The 14,469-nt window shown below is 25.9% G+C and overlaps 1 long non-coding RNA gene across 1 annotated transcript; it reads right to left on the minus strand.

The window, feature by feature from the left end:
• Window positions 1–1,285: 1,285 nt before the first annotated feature.
• On the minus strand, window positions 1,286–11,925 carry LOC129963948 (uncharacterized). Its single transcript, XR_008784043.1, has 5 exons — window positions 11,262–11,925; window positions 7,714–7,849; window positions 7,299–7,434; window positions 4,486–4,567; window positions 1,286–1,481 (listed from the first exon to the last, which is right to left on the minus strand). It is a non-coding gene; the product is annotated as an uncharacterized LOC129963948 (long non-coding RNA).
• Window positions 11,926–14,469: the final 2,544 nt, after the last annotated feature.

The following is a 14,469-nucleotide window of genomic DNA, read 5'->3' on the forward strand; positions in this document are numbered from 1 at the left end:
GTTCTATCAATCTTAAATAAAATGCCTGTCATTACCATCTAACAGTTACTGAATAAATTTAGTGATGGTAAGCAACTCGAAAACAATATATTCTTGAAACCTCTAAAATTACTGACAGAGAAGAGAAAATGAACACATTTAAAGAGAAATAATTTAAGAGCATTATTTTAGGCCTTTCTTTATAATATCTTTCAGTTATTGCATATTTATCATTAGAAAAGTATTTTTCCTCCAATTAGTTAGCACCCTTTTTGTGTCATAGTTATAATATCTATCTTCAAAATTTTCCTAAATTTTTGAAGTATGAAGAGGACCATTGTACATCAAGTAAATGACTATCAAAATTTTTGAAATTGTCTTTTTTTTCTCTGTTGTATGGTCTCCAGTTTGTCAGATAAGATCAAAGTTCTAAAATTTAACCATTTTATTATTATATTTCCATTTACATTTTCATTTTGTTCATATTTTCATGGTATAAAGATATCACTATAAAATATGTCTAAATAAAAGACTTTTTTTAAAGCCTTTACATTTATAGATATGATTTTTGAGAATAAAATCAAGAATGTTACATTTTTTGTAAAGAATAATACTGTTATATGTAATTAGTTATGTTTGAAATGTTTCAAATCAATGTCAAAAGTTCAAATCAGAATTGGATTTGAAAATCAGTACCTAAAGTTTTGAAAAAATCCCAGACTCTCTTTACTAAGGATAACTCTTTCATTGAAAAAAATTGTATGGTATTTGAAATTAATTAATAGCAAGCACTGAAATAACAAGCAGTTGAAATTTTAATGTAAATCACAATTGCATCATATTATTTGCACAGTTTCAGTTCCAACAACATTCCAAAAAACAATTTCTTGCACACAAAATGGATAATGAATTTAATGAAATTAATATGAAAATCAATATCACACAGTTATAATTTTAAAAATGTGAAAATGCATAAAAATAAACCAATAAGTAATAACTACTTAAAGTAAAATGACTAAAAATAAATGTATTTTCTTAGGGTTTTATTTAGGTGTCCAAATGTGTAATCAAAAAATATTATTAAAAAAGAGAAATTTTATGAGGTTTTGCAAATAATATCACACAAGCAGAAATGTAATTTCAAAACAATTATTAATTTTATCATGACTTTTAACAATATTCAGAATTTTCAAAATTGAAAAACCAAAAAAAAAAGAGCTAAATTGTAAAATAGAAATAATTTAAGCTTATATAAATATATAATGTGCCATTATTTTCATATTCTCAGAGAACAAAACATTAATAGTAAAATTAACAACAGTTTTTATTAAACTATAATACAATTGAATTAAAAATATAATCAATGTTTTGATGAATTAATATACTTTTTTCCACACACCATCACTAGGTTTTAGAATAATTTTGTCTGCTAAGGAAACAGTGCAGCATGACTCAAATCTGAAATCATTTGCCTGGATTCTTTTGGTGGTCAGCATTTCAAACTTAAAAAAAAGAATTATAGTAATGACTTATGGAAATGAATTATAGAAATAAATGACTTAACAACACATATATTTTCTTTTTGTGCATTTTCAATAAGAATAAAAAGAGTTAAATTATCAATCAAACATTAATAACACAATTACATGTTTATGAGCAATTTCCTTAAAATTAGTGGGCATTTTTCAATAATAAATAGTATATTCATAATATTAATGCATCCTAAAATTTTTTATGTTCTAAATATTCATAATACTTAAATGTATATCATCTGTTTTATATTTAAGATTTTTTTATAAACCAAATATCTTTCTTTTCTCTTCACAGATTAGAATTAAAAATAATAATTTTATCAAAATGAATAATAATAATGTTTATTATAAATTTTCTACATTTCTCTTTATTTGCATATTGTGACTGTCTAATTTAGGAACAATTAAAATTACATAAAAAAATCTTAATAAAATTCAATTTTAAAACTTATTTATCCAAAAGAAATAAATATATTGTTTCTTGCCAATGTCCTTATCATAAAATGTTGATACATTTTTAAAATAATTAGACAATATTTGTTTATAAACAGAATTTATCATTAAATGAACTTTTAAATTTTTTCAAAAATATATTTGAAAGTTTGAAAAATCAATCCATTGATATGTATGAAATCCTGGATGAAAAAAAACTGCTAAGGTAAATGTCATGTTTATACATTTAAACATTCAAATAACCAACAGTGGACTCTATCATAATACTATGGCCTTAAAAAAAAGGATGAACAATAAGTAATACTTGTGTGAGGTTAAACTTAACACAAATAAACTTAGCACTGGAAATGGATTTTTTCCCTAGAAATAATTCCTTGATATTTAAAAAAAAAAAAAAAAAAAAAAAAAATATATTAGACTTTATGTAATGTAATTTTGTGGAACTCAAGATAATATGTCAAGATCATATTAATTAATATGATTATTGGTCAAATGGTAATTCCATTGTAATTTCATAAGTAATTAGCTTTAATTTATATATGCAATGGGGTATAAAATCCAGAAAAAAATGAATATAGGAACATAATATTACAATGAGAAAGATAACTCCGATCTTTTTGACCAAATAAACAAACAAAAAAAACTTAGAGGAAGAGATATATTAATACTTCTGTCACAGCAATAATGAAATTCTGTTTCAGTTATTCTATATAATCTAGCATGCTATAATGTCAAAGAAATATTTTAATCAACAAAGATCAAAGAGCAAATAGCAATTAAAAGCAGAATGAAAGAGCAACACTGCTTGAAATTGGAGGATTTATAGTGATATTTACAAAAAAACTTCAAATTAAAAACTGTGATGAACAACTACATTTATTATGAGGATTCATTTCAGAGAATAACAATGGAAAACACAGAAACAAATTAAATAGATTAATTATAATTATCAGTATTCTGATTTTGAAAATTTGTAATAACTGGGCTAAAGAATCTAATTAATTGGTATGCATAATAAATGAAAGTAATACGTTTGAAATCAGATAAAGCAGTAAGATTGAATCAATCAATCCATCAAAGTTCTTAAATTGAAAATTCTTCAGCAATATATGGATACCCTTAAAATCACAGAAGTTTCAGCAGAGGCAAAGATATAATTTTGATCATGATATATAACTGAATTTGCATAGAGATAAAAATCATAACAAAACTTAGGACAGTAAAAAGATGTAGCTAATGTAAAGAAATATGTAAAACTACCATATACAAATAATTGAGCATGGAAAATGAATGGTAACAGTAACTGTGAACAAATAACTTGGTAATAAACATACTAATTGCAGTTGCAATATATTTATTAGAAATAATTTCTCAGACGCTAAATTTTTAAATAAAATTATTAAATTCTTTTGCATTACAAACAATTTTACATCAACCTGAATAAAAACCAATACTTAGCATCATGCACTTAACCACCCTAGCAGGACTCCAAACACAGTTGGTATAAAATATATAGTATACAAAAATTTTGCAATTAATGATGAATATTTAAAATTTATAACTAAGAACGAATAAATTAAGTCAAAAAACTTTGCCAGTATATTTGCTACTGTGTTGGTCCTTCTCATATCATATAAATAATTAATGGCTAAAAACAGTCATAGATAGCATGATAAAATATGAGTAATATACAGCAATTTAATTAATTTTGAAATATACTTTTTATTTCATATCTCAAAATTAAAAACTATGTTGTTATTTCCAAGCAATGCAAAATTATATAATTTTTTTAAATAAGAAAAGCAATACATATCAGGATACTTTGCAACAGTCTTTCATAAATATTTTGCCTATTATTTTTTTCATTTATACAATCAGAAAGAAAAAAAAATCTTTAGCAATTTAGAACAAATTAAATTAGTATTTCTTGTGTTCTATAACACTCAAAAATCTCACAGATACTCTATCAAATGGTTTGAAATTAAATAATTTGAACTTTTTTTTTCTTCCTCCAAGCATTTAAAGATTAATCATAAATTTAAAAACATTTATCTAATTACATGTTTAGTTTTATATGTGTAAAAAAGAAACCCATCTTATATCTGAAGAGAAGCAAAACAGCACAGTATAGTTATATGAGCTACTTACATGCTATTTGAATGAGGTCTTGCAAAACATTTCAGTATAAAAAAATTCTATAGAAGAGTTTAAGATTGATATGTGTTTCATAACCAATAATTACATCATGAATAGAAAAGTAAAACAATGCAAAAACAAAATTTGTATCAAGTGAAATTCTACAATAAGCTGGATAAATCAGCAATAACCAAAAATGATGAGATAATTACTGACAGTTTATGTCTTCAACATGGTTCAATGAATTTGTAGTTCAAAGCCAGACATTTAACAAAGAATTTTACTCTGAAATTTTATAGCATTTATGTATTCTGACCTGTCTTAAAAAACTTTTGAAAATTGATCTAAGCTTTCACACAACCAGTATTATAATAAGAAGTCTTACATTTTTCTCCATTGCTGCAATGATTGTCTCTTCAGCATGCTACAAACTTAATGTTCATCTTTGCTGTAAATCCATCTGCTCCCTATCCAAGAAAATTCAGAAAAGTAAGTAATAATATGTTCACATTAATTCAGCAGATATAAAAAATCATATTTTATACTATATAACAGAAAAAAAAAACTTTTTTTTTAAATATAAAGGATATAAATTATTTTGACTTTTCCAGCAATTGTTTTTGGTAACTGCTTTTTTTTAAAAAAGCTTCCTGCTTTAAAGGTTATTTTCTTTTTCATAAATATTTGTTTGGAAAGTAGAATATGCCATGTTATATTTTGCTTCACTGGCTCTGTGATTTTTTTTAAATGTAATTTGTATGATTGAATATAATCTGTGAATTTTTGCAATGGAAATTGTCTATTTATTTAATTATTTTAATCTGAAGATCTGCATCATCTTTTCTACATGAAAGACTGTATACAGAGCAACAACATGTAAATATATAATACAAATAAAAATATCGACAGAACACTTAAATAGAAATTGATAATATGAAATTGGCTCAAAATTATGCACAGAGATACACAAATAAGAAAATAAATAAATAAATTATTTAGCATCATTTATGAGACTTTTAAACAAATCTTATATGAGTGTAGATATGTGGTGAATATAAGCAAATATTAGATTTTATATACTGAAAGTTGAAAAATGATTTAGAACATCTACCAGTTTCTGCCTGTTTTTCCCACCTATGCAATTTCTACTCTAAAAATGATGTCAGTTTCTAAAAGTATTTAATAGATTACATTTCATAGTTATTTTAAATATATTTTCATTTGAAAAATGTTAATATATTTTGCTTTTAATGAAAATAAAAGCATTTATACATAAACCTAACTAAAAGATACAAAACATACAAAGACATTATAAAAGACAACTCAAACATTGTGCAACATTAATAAACTTTGTGTAGGAAGCTATGAGGGCATAATGATTGATGATTAACTTAAAATGTATTTGTAAATATCTAATGATTAAAGAAAAATCAAATGAAAAAAAATAAATGATACAGAAATGAAACAACTTATATTTTAAATATAGTAGTTAATTAAATAGAAAATAAAATCCTGATGCTTAAAACTTAATTCATTGAAATATATCAACTTTTTTTTAAGCTGTACTTGCAGCCATATTTATCTGGAAAAAATTATATATAGAGAGAAGATTTCCTAATATTATCAATTTCAGTTATCACTGATCATAAACTTATAAAGAAAAGGTTATGTTTTCAGAAGTAGCTCATATTGCTTGCAACCTATTTAGTTTTCAGGGGGGGGGGTAATAAATGATTTAAGCTGCCAATCATTAGATCATAAGACATAAATATTTTCAGAACACAGTAAAATCCATAAGGATATTTTTTTTAAATTATCAATATTTATTTTATATATCAAATGAGCATCAAAACAATATTCAAAGAGGTCTATTCTGTAGAAATTAATTAATTTAATTAGTTTAATTAATTTAATCAGTTGAAATTCATTGATTTTTCTTGCATCATACAATCAATTGAAGTTGAGCCAGACTAAGGGGAAGATATTGACATGGTACATGCTTAGCCATGCAAATATGAACACAATCAGAAGAAAATATGAAAAAATCTATGATAAGAGCAACATTTATCAAACTATAAAATGTTCATTATAGTCACAATGAATGTAAACATATATTCTTCTTAAAGTAAATATTGTATATCTTAAAAATTTTAATTCCAAGGCATTTGTATAATATATTAGTACACATTTTAAACAAATCCAATTTGTACAAAATAACAAACAAAACGTTTCCTTCACAAGATTTTAAATAAATAAAATCATTATTGTACTTATTAAAGATATTCTTTAACTCATTTCATATTATTTTTTAGAATTAGTGCAATACTGTCTATCATAAGTTAGAAAAGTACAAATAAATAATAATTACTTATTTATTTCACTTGCTGATTCAAGCACAATTTTTCATTTAAATCTAGATCTTTAAAATACTGATTAAATAGATAACTGATTAATTCTCTTTCAAATTAAACAGTGATAATGAAGAAATAATTTCCAGATGTAGTTGATAATTATCTTTTCAATTCATTTTAATTATATTCAAACTATCTTTAAATGCATTTAACAAATAATTAAAACTCATGTTTTGTAGATGTACATTTAGAGATTTCAAGAAAATATCCAGAGTTTACACGCTCATACGTAACAAAGAACAACAAATTGAATAAGTTTACATACAAAAACAATTATTTCAATAACAAAATCAATAAATTTATATTAAAGAACACAACATTCATAACGAAGACATCAAGCAACAGATATAGAAACATTTAACTCTCAATCAAAGTAATGTACTCATGTGTATCATTTTTTTTAAGGATTGCATACTTTCACATATTCTTAAAACAATGACAGAATGAATTCAACATTTTAACACATGCAAGTACTAGCATAGTATTCAAATTTCATAATATAAACATTATAAAAAATTCTACAAAATAATGTTTTTTATTGTATAATTTATTTTAAAATAAAAAAATTGTAATTAATTTATTAATTTTAGCAATAAAAATGCAATATCAATTATGTGAAAAAAACTGAACTTAAAACACATAGCCCCTGTTTATAAAAATAAGCAAATAAAAATGATAAAAATCATTTAAACAGCATAACATAAAATTGTGATATAGGAGATATGTATTTCCAATTAAAAAATGCTTTTTTAATGGTGAAAATAATTATAGATTTTAAAAAAATTACCTAAAATGGACATAGTAACACTCTGATGGCATCTTCAAATAAATTATTTTTGACAGTCTTCAAATTCCTCTGGATAAGAATATCACTATTTTGAAACTTCATTTCTGCGTTCATGAGTATCTCCATCATATATACCCTATTATGAATAGAAAAAATAATAATTAATTAATTAATCTCTAGTAATAAAAAAGAAGGTTGCAATTAATTTAATTTTAGCAATAAAAATGCAATATCAATCATGCGAAAAAAATTGAACTTAAAACACATAGCCTCTGTTTATAAAAATAAGCAAATAAAAATGATAAAATCATTTAAACAGCATAACATAAAATTGTGATATGGGATATATGTATTTCCAATTTTATAAAATGCTTTTTTAATGGTGAAAATATTTATAGATTTTTTTTTAAATTACCTAAAATGAACATAGTAACACTTTGATGGCATCTTCAAATAAATTATTTTTGACAGTCTTCAAATTCATCTGGATAAGAACATCACTATTTTGAACCTTCATTTCTGTGTTCATGAGTATCTCCATCATATATATCCTATTATGAATAGAAAAAATAATAATTAATCTCTAGTAATAAAAAAGAAGGTTGTGTATTATGTAATTGATATTCAGTGGATCATAGAATCGGCTAGAATGTAGTTGTGGTAATGCTGATCGTAGAATGTAGTTGTCATTCCTAAAATCACCAATTTTCAAAAAAATATATATATATACTTTCAAGAACAAAAAGGTATACCACAGAGCAATTTTTTTAAACTTTATTGAGCTAAAACTTAAACAGAATTTTGATGTTTCTATGTAATAAATTTCGAAAATATTATTCAATAAAAAATGCTTATGAAATTTTAAAGTTTAAAACATTTCCTTTTTCAATTATATCAATTCATTTGCTGTTTTTTTTTTCTGAATTTTAAAAATTTTCAAACTATTTTTTGTATAATTATGAACAATACTTTTCACTATTGCAATAAAATTCAAACAATTTTCATTGTTTGATCAAATATTAAATCAAGCAATTTCCTTCTACTGTTAAAGGCTAATGAAAAAGAGATTATATTTATTATCTATGTAGTTTACATAATAAATATAATATAGAGGAATAAAAAATAAAATAACCAAAAGACAATATGTAATTAGAAGATACATCCAAATTGAAATTTTTAGTGGCAATATAATATCACGACTTAATTCTATTAGGAAGATTCAACTATACATTATAAAGAACAGGTTTCAGCCTATTAAAATAACATGGCTTTAAAGTTATATAATTTGATCATAAAATAAATTGCTTCATTGTAATATTTAAACAATAATTTTGATTACGATATGAAACATTCACTAAAATAGAATACATACTACTAAATTTACAACAGAAATCAGGTATTATAGCAGAAAGAAAGGAACTTTAAAATTGTATACAAGATTCAATTTTAATTAAAATCTTAATGAATAAAGAATGAACTATGATGCTTTATTAAATAATAGACATTGTAGACTAAATAATAGACTGTAGGATATAAAATTCTTGTTTCATTTTTTTAAAACCTAAATTGAGAATTAAGCATTCAATTCACTTTATGACATATTAGAAAAAGTATTAATAATATTTTAGGGTGTGTTTTTGTTATTATTAAAAATGAACAAGAAATTGTTTTCTTCATACAAGCTAATGTAACCAAAAGTACTTAAATTTAAAAAAAAAAGGATCACTAATTAAAATAATCTTATTTCTTAGACATGCAAGATATTATTTCTTAGACATTTAAGTGTATCCATAATATATCAAATAATGACATTATTTTCAAAAATAAAAAGGTTTTTTGATTTTTAATAACTAATGTAAGAATATAATAAGTAACCCCTTATTTTTCTTTCTATTTTAATCATGATTTTGTGTAAACAGTTAATAGATATTTGTTGTTTTTCCTTTAATAAAATTATAATATATTCTGGTGTGATGCATATAATTTTTTCTGAAGATTCAGAGACACCTTTTGCGATTTTATTTGCCGTTTCTTTCCATATATTATCCTGGAGTCCATAAACATGTAAACAGTATGGGATATAGTGACAAAGGCTGTTATTCCCCACAAGCACTTCAATCACAATAATTATCCCTATAGGATAGACCAACCTTACTTTTCACAGGTAGGAACGTTTGAACGAGAGCATTTAGAAAACAGTTTTATTATATAGAGAGTGAGAAAAATCAATTAAAATTTTTCTTTTAATAATGTCTATTTTTAAATTGCTATTTTTTTATGTTTGTAAATGTTCTTTTGCAGATTACAAATTTGTTTTTGTAATGCATTTCATAAACAGCTCATATAAAAATTTTAAAAATGTATATTCTAAATGTATTATTCTACACTTAAATGTATAAATTACATTGTGAATGAGCAGGTAATACAATATTGATATTTAAATTCCATAATATGAAAATAAAACCAATCAATATCCATTTCATACATGCTGATTTTTATTTGGTCATTATATTACTCTTATACTTTGTAGTTTTAAATAAATGCATGTTAAATTCTCATAAATTATAAACCTATAACTTTTAAATAACTTAAGATGATAAACTAACAAGAATTCATCTCTTCTTCATATTTTTTTTTCATAGAAAAGAAAATATTTTTGTATAGAAACTTATTAAAAAATTGTAATAACTATTTTCATTGTATTCTTTTAATATATTGTATTATATAAGTTTATTCTACTTCTTCAGGTCAAATAACAAATGCTCTATTTCTAATAAAGCTAAAACGATAAAAAAATTTAATAATTAGATACAATACATAATTAAGAAACTGAATTGCTATTCAGATAAAAAAAAATGTGTCCTGAAAAATTGAAATCTGTGTGTAAATTAAGTTCAAAAAGGATCAATTTCTTAAGCCATATTCAGTAGTCATAATAATAATAAAAAAGTTGATTGCAATAGATATTTTATAGAATGATATTATTATTAAACTAAAAAAAAAGTATAAAATATCCATTAACTGTTAAGTTAATTCTTAAAAGCTGAAGTTCTACAGATTCACAAAATTATTTAGTATAACTATAATGCAGGAACCAAAATATAGTATGAAATATCTAACCAAATAATGCACAGAGTTGTAAATCATCTGTAGTATTTATGCAAATATCTTTGGTAGCATTATCTAATCCATAGAAATAACTATAAAAGAAACTCATTTATTATATTACTTGCACATAATTTTTTTAGGTAATTCTATATTTAACTGAAATCCAAATTAAAATAAATATGCATTAATTTGGAAAAAAAATTCTTTCACTCAAAATTTCAGAAAAGTTCTTTCAAAAAATTTCACTCATCATTTCAGTAATTGAAACTAAATTATACTTAATTTTTTTTATATAATTGCTAGTACACAAACAATTTGTTAATTTTTCTTAAATAATCATGCAAGAATTTTTAATAGAAAATAATTAAAAATTGAATAAATATTCTTTGAATCATTACCTATTATTGATATCTATTTTTACATTTACACTGTTGTTGAAATATGAATTATTCAATGCATTAAATCTTCTGTACATACTCATGCAATATATTGTTGCAATAGAGAAATTTATTTTAATAATGAATGAATGGAACTATAAATGATAGTCATGACACATTTCTCTGATAAATTTCAGCAAGGAATAAATTCATTCTATTAAAATTAGTTTGGTTTTGTACTTTTCATTTTTATGGTGAATTTCTCTTGCTTGGTGATATTTTTTGTTTGCTGGCAATTTGGATGTTTCAGGTAATGCATTTTGTAAATATGCAGCATTAGTTTAGACAACAGAAAAATCGAAACATGCATTAAGAATGTCTATCTTTTCTTCAACATCTAGCAAAGAATACATGGAATTTCAATTTTCTGCTTTAACCAATACTTCTTTCAGCTGATACACTATTTTGTTTTACTTACTTTAGAAATCCTTACTACATTCATTTTGTAAATGAGATATTATAACAGATTTTTCAGTTTCCAGCTTTTCTCTTGGGTCATTTTTGAATATTACAAGATTATTTTCATTGTCTCAATTTCTTTTTCCTTTATTGTTTCTGATACTGCAGTAATATTTTTATATATATATTTTTGGCATATATAATGAACATGTAGTGGCTATTGGTAAACCTTCAGGATTTTCATCATAAATCATTATTGCTAACAGTTCAAATGCATATTGAATTGTTCCATGCGTGAAATCCATCATGATACAACTGTTTCTATGCAGTTCGCAGAGTTTCTCTTATGCATCATACGTCATTCCTAAGAGGAAATCTTTTTCCTTCACAGAGGGGAAGTCTGACAAAATATTACCAAGTTTATAAACTAATAGAGGATTACCGTGATCATTTCTCATTTTCTTCACCAGCATATTTACAGACGTTGAATCATCATGATGTAAAACATGTTGTTGTGGTGTCAGAATATCTAGATCTTTCCGAATTGTAATTCTTTGCGAGACGCTGATGTTATCCCCCACAGATTAATTGATAGAAATGGGACGAGAATGGGATTTTTGTCAACAGAAGCCGTTATCCCCTAATTCCAAATGAGTTCATTCAATAAATGTTAAAAAACTTCAGAGATTGGAGAAGAATCCGGAGATACTTCTTATTAGAAAAGGTTTTTGAATAAACGTCTTGAAGGAAGAACAAGGATGAAATTCAATATTAAGTTTTGCGTCAAGATTTGACTTATGATTTGCGTATTTGGAACAAAACAAGATGATATGTTCAATGTTATTTTCAAGATTACAAACTTGGCAGTGTGAGTAATTGTATAGTCCAAATCTATTCAACAGAGTTGGAGTTATAATCATCCGAGTTAAAAGTCGCTCAGTTATGATATCTTCTCTTCTATTTTTGAATCCCCCACAGACATCTAGGTAGCGTTAACCGGAGGAAGCATTGGAGGATCAGGTCAGATTCCAGTTAGTGCCCGTAGATGGCGCTAGCAGTCTTCAGTTATCTATGGGCGCTAACAAGAACTATCTCAATTCCAGGACTAGCTACAATAGGGGTTATAAGATTTGGGTACAAGCAAGGGATTTAGGGGTATAAGCAAATAAGCATATTTGTGGCGAATTATTCCAATCTTTTTCATTTCCTATTACGCGATTTTTTTTTCATTTTATTCCGCTAAAACGTTGAGTCATCAAACTGTTTCGTTTATTTTACTCTTTCTGAAACTTTATTCGTTTCTTTTTCACTTGTTTTTTTTTTTTTTTTTTACTCTTTCAGAAATTTATCTGATAATTTTTATTTTATTATCATGTGAGAACATGATATTTTTGATATGGGGTTTTGAATAATTGAAGGCCACGAATAATTGAAGCTCGAAATCGCGTAGGCAATGAATAAAGTATAAATGGCAATTTTCATTTTCATCTGCTTCACTTGCTTTTACCAGCATTGTATTATTATTATGTATGCTTCTTTGAAGGCAGGTGCGTTTCTAAAACGTTGACCTGATGTTAGAGACATGGGGTTTTCACCATGGTAATCCTACGTGGCTATAGAAACTCCCCCCATAAAGGCTCCACTACTGAGCATTGGCAGATGATTTTCGTTATATCGCGTAAACTACATATGTTAAAGACATGGGATTTTCACAATAGTAATCCTACGGGGCTTTATAAGAACCTCCCCCCCCCATAAAGGCCCCACTAATGCGCATTCGCAGATGATTTTCGTTATATCTCGTAAACTACATATGTTAGAGACATGGGGTTTTCACTTAGAAGTACCCCTAGGGTCCTCTAAGCCCCCTAAATTTTGGATCCATTGCGCATGCGCAGCACGGATTTTGTTTAATATTGATCAAATCAATGTCGAATCGATACCATAGAGTTCCTCGGGATATCGGTGATGTCAACTTCCGGTCAGACCGGGAGTTGTTATATTTCAGCGTCTATGCAACGTAGAAACGAGTGCTACCCAGCTAAACACTCGTCTCGGTGAATAGTGTCGAGTAACATTTTTGAAGATACTCATGTCTCGATAGGATCCGAGATCGAGTCTCGAAATTTACAAATTTGTGTTACATTCCATTTGCTCATATCGTTGGATAGCACTCACCGAAATGCATGTAACGATACGAGTTTCAAGTTACTACTCCGAGTGATTCACGAGATACGGGCTCTCAAAATTGTAAAAATTTGAATTTCGACCTCATTTATTCACACATTTATCACATTCTTTTGAAGATACCTAAATTTTCCTTTCCTAAGTCTATATGTGTCAAAGAAATCCTTATCAAAATCTCATAGTAAAATCACTGAAGGGGAAAATGTTAAGTCTCTTTTGCTCTTCTGCTGTTGTGTCGTGATGTAAATTTGTGCATTTTTACCACTTATTATTGTATATAAATCATGCATCTTGGGATGGAATTTGAATTTTTAAATCAAAGATTTAAAAATTCAAAAGTTTCTTCTATTGGGTCGAGCAACTGCTAAAATATATTTTACATTTACATATGATTATATAAATGAAAAAGAAAAATACTGATCAATAGGTGAGAAATTGTCTCCGTAGATTTTTTTGTTAGCTTTTATCGAGTGAATATTGGGCTCGTTTTATATTGGCAGAAGGCACATCGATACCATAGAGTTCCTCGGGATATCGGTGATGTCAACTTCCGGTCAGACCGGGAGTTGTTATATTTCAGCGTCTATGCAACGTAGAAACGAGTGCTACCCAGCTAAACACTCGTCTCGGTGAATAGTGTCGAGTAACATTTTTGAAGATACTCATGTCTCGATAGGATCCGAGATCGAGTCTCGAAATTTACAAATTTGTGTTACATTCCATTTGCTCATATCGTTGGATAGCACTCACCGAAATGCATGTAACGATACGAGTTTCAAGTTACTACTCCGAGTGATTCACGAGATACGGGCTCTCAAAATTGTAAAAATTTGAATTTCGACCTCATTTATTCACACATTTATCACATTCTTTTGAAGATACCTAAATTTTCCTTTCCTAAGTCTATATGTGTCAAAGAAATCCTTATCAAAATCTCATAGTAAAATCACTGAAGGGGAAAATGTTAAGTCTCTTTTGCTCTTCTGCTGTTGTGTCGTGATGTAAATTTGTGCATTTTTACCACTTATTATTGTATATAA

Source organism: Argiope bruennichi, chromosome 3 (assembly GCF_947563725.1).
Source record: "Argiope bruennichi chromosome 3, qqArgBrue1.1, whole genome shotgun sequence".
Classification (NCBI taxonomy): domain Eukaryota; kingdom Metazoa; phylum Arthropoda; class Arachnida; order Araneae; family Araneidae; genus Argiope; species Argiope bruennichi.